Below are 4,127 nucleotides of genomic sequence, written 5' to 3'. Positions count from 1 at the left end.
CATAGTGTCATGCAGGACGACAGGAAATGGTGGTGATTGTAATAAATATAATTAGACAGTGCTACGAGCAACCATAGTTACGTCCCCTCCTTTCAATTCCTCAAGTTCCCGGTGTTCTATAGTACAACAGGTGACACTAGTGCTTGCATTCGACAGTCGACATGACGAATACTTATTGGGGTATGTAACGATAAAGGCCCCGTTTCCTGGATAATTTCCACAACACAGAAGCAAAACGGAGGGAGTTCAGTTGACGATGTGGACTTACAGTCGTAGACATTTGCAGCCCTGCATAGAACAATGGAAGTCTCAATGGGACCTTGTCGTATAGAGAGGCAATTATTGAATTCTCAAGGTAGTAAAAAGAAAATACTTGTTTACTGCATAGCAGGATATGCTGAGCTCCCGAATGTGCGAGGGCCGTGTCCTACGAGTTGAATAAAACAAAAGAATAACACCCGGATTAGCAGTGGTGGCCCTGCTTATACTTGCTGCTCACGATTGTAATGATATATACATATATATATACTAGTTAAAAGACATTATTAAGGTTCTGAATGCCATACGACTCTTCTGATTAACTATTTGATTGTAGAGAAAATCACGATCATCTACCAGGCCACAGAATCAATCTGGCAAAATCATGCGCACCTCCTGGCGGACAGCCATGTTTGCGCGTCGCCGCACGTACGTGCCGCAACAACGTTAAACGAACAATTATCAGGGTCTCTATAAGTCACTGACATTGAGGTACGCTATCTACGTTACGTTATACCAAGGTTTAGGTATGTAGAAAGCAAGGACTATTTAGTAGGCCTACGTCGCAATTCCTTTTTTTACGTATCGCTCACGATACGTTACGGCGACAGTAAAAAATAACAGCAGAGAAAATGGATATTCATATATAAACAATATATACTCTTTATATGGTATACATTGTCGACAGGCTTTAACATATCGATACCTCATTGAGCAGTCTCTAGCAAACCCTTGTTCGCCACAAAGCTGTTTGCCATTGTATCTAAACTGGCAGGACAAAAACCGGTCAAGCCGACAGGTCTGTTTTCAGTAAAGATAACGCGATGTGACTATTTTGTTTTCAAATGGCCGTTCGCAAAGCTGAACTGATTTTTCCCCTAGCCATATTTCTCAAACCAAAAGAAAGCTTACGCTCTTTAATTCTAGCCAGGCCCAATCGAGCCTCAAAACGGAATTTAGATCTAGCGAACGAACCTTACATATGCAGAATATATTAAGCATTATTATTATTGCGAAGCCGCAAGACCTTACGTGGAAATGCGTACCCGACTTCATCTCAAATCGCACTGAAGGACATTTGGTGAAGGTAATCTGGAGATAGGTTATTCGCGCAGCAGTAGTCTGTCATTAAAAAGGGTTAGTATGTTACGTGTAGCATTGGATAGGTACCCTGAAAAGTGTAAACGAACGAAGGCGTACAAGCATGTATCCGAAGTTGGAAGCGTCTTATGATCACTTCCACATGTTCGACGTTCCCACTTGCTTCTTATTTTGTCGGCCACTTTATTGTCCATAGAGGATTATTATTTTTAATGGGATTATAGGCTCGCTGTTTCTACCTGTTTCGCTCGTTCTCAACCGGTCAGCATAAAAGAGGCTTTCCACTCTGCGAACTGGGAAAACGCCATGGCCTCCTACGATGCATTGGCTGATGGATTTCACATGACACACCAGTCGATTTTAACAGGTCAGGTAATGACATAATTACGTAATTCATATGCCGCCGAGGCTTTTATCAAAGGCTGCTAGCAAGGTTAGGTTTGCCCCTTTGTGTAAAATTGACCGCATTGACTTTATTACTAAATACTACTATTCGATGTATAAACGTTAAGCTATAATAGCAAACAATAATACTCTTTCAGTACTGTTATTTTCGTACGCTTTTAGCACTCCAGCGGTTTCCTATTGTGGTGATGCCCAAGTGTACACGCTCAAACATGTTTGCCCATTTTCCCAGTGCTTCAAACTACTCATAAAATCGTTATTTTTTTAACTTACTTTAATATAGTGCGTGGCATAACAAGTGGCCACGACGGCTGTATGTAATGCGCCTAGAAGTTGTGAAGGGATTAGAATCAGAACCTTATATACCTATGCATTGCACGATTATGTTGCTATTGTGGATTTCGTACCGAGACGTTTACTTCAGTTTTTTTCTCACGAGTATAGCCGCTATTTTCCGTTTAGTTTACAATTTTTTTAAAACGAAATAGACCTTTGTAACAAAATATCCATTTAGTGGCAGACATTTCTAAAATGCAGATTTGATCAATTTCTGCTACGGAGCCGCTGGAAATATTAACGGTACAGCCTACGCTCCGACACTATTTATTTGGAAAACCCTAGTGTAATTCGGAACAAACAGTGGATGATGCCTAATCTAAGGATAGGACAAATAATTATCTCAACTCCTCAATTTTGTGCCTACATTCGGTAAAATATAACGTTGACTCACACCGATAAAGCCAAAGACTGAAGAGCAATAATAAATGCTTTCTAATTCAGCGTTCTGTTACTTTAAAACGAGTGCGTTTACTTACGAGATCGAAAGATCGTTCCAACATACAGCCAATAGCTACATAGTACTAACAGTGATAACTACAAGAGTTTTATGCCGCTTGTCGCACACTGAAAACAGTGATCTTCTAAAGGCGAGATTGTTGGTACGGACACTTGCCCAGATGCTCAATTTCAGCATCGTTGTATCGGCAAGGTACTCGCATACGTAGGCTTTTAATGATTCCTAAGCTTGTACCTACGAAGTACCATGTCGACCAAATATGCCACAGGTAATTTTGTCCTATTTGGACCTGCTCAGCAATGATGCACAATGATGAAAGCGTCATACTCTTGCCATGGGATGAGAAAACCAGTTGAGGACAACATTCGAGACAGACATCGGTTCTAACAACATGGCGGCCACTGGTGCAGGTTGGAGGTCTGTTATATCAAAACTTTACTTTGACGACACAGGAAAAAGGGGTCATCGTACCGAACAATTGTAAACTTGTCTTGGCTAACTTACACGTCCGTTGTGCTAATTAGCATTGACCCTTAGGGGCAGGTAGCGAAAACACCATATATAGTGCATCTGTATACAAACAACGATCAACAGTGAATAGAAAACTTGTAATGAATGAAAAGAAAAAATGAATTCGAAAGACCACTTTGGTGTCCAATAAAAATGAATAGTACTGTCTCTGAATGAATACTAAATACAAGTAGCCTCTACTTTATGTTCTAGAGGGAACACCAGGTCGAGCAGGGCTCTAGGCTCTGTTCCCTGGCTATTTATTTGCTGGCCATCGGACGATGCTCAATTGAATTAGGCCAACAAAAAACAATCAACAAGTTTCAATACAATAACAACATTAAGGCATGTAGCAGATTAAAGGAAAACACTGCCGAGCAATTATAATAATAAGATAATCAGGCGGTTTTGAATCGTACAAATCTAGCTAGGACCTATGTTCTGGTAATTGTAAGCTTTGCATAAATTTCAGCGATCAGGTACGCAAACCGAAACTGATATCACCAATGAGGACGGCCATACAACTACGATAGATCAATTTCTACCGTATACGACACTTACGTACATAATATATTCTAGGTAAGTGTTTGTAGAATGTGCAAGGTGTTGCTTCGTTTAGTATTATTGGTGTTGTCCTACGTTTTTATTTTCTATGGAGAATGGCATCAAAAAATGGTGATATGTGCAGGCAGTAGGAGGTCGTAGGGGGACTCGAAAAATCACACACACACACACTCAATCGAAATCGTAATCTGTGAGAACGTCTAGAATCTAAGCGGAAGCTATATAGATATATATATATATATAGGTAAGGATGATGAAAATAAGTGACGGCACAGCAAGAATTCTAGTAATACGAATAGGGTAACAATAAGGCAACAAAAACTATATATATATGGAAAAATCAGTTCAGCTTTGCGAACGGCCATTTGAAAACAAAATAGTCACTCGCGTTATCTTTACTGAAAACAGACCTGTCGGCTTGACCGGTTTTTGTCCTGCCAGTTTAGATACAATGGCAAACAGCTTTGTGGCGAACAAGGGTTTGCTAGAGACT

The sequence above is a fragment of the Varroa jacobsoni genome, unplaced genomic scaffold (assembly GCF_002532875.2).
Source record: "Varroa jacobsoni isolate VJ856 unplaced genomic scaffold, vjacob_1.0 scaffold_1139, whole genome shotgun sequence".
NCBI classification, from domain to species: domain Eukaryota; kingdom Metazoa; phylum Arthropoda; class Arachnida; order Mesostigmata; family Varroidae; genus Varroa; species Varroa jacobsoni.
The sequence above is the reverse complement of the archived record's forward strand: the minus strand, read 5'-3'. Positions refer to the sequence as shown.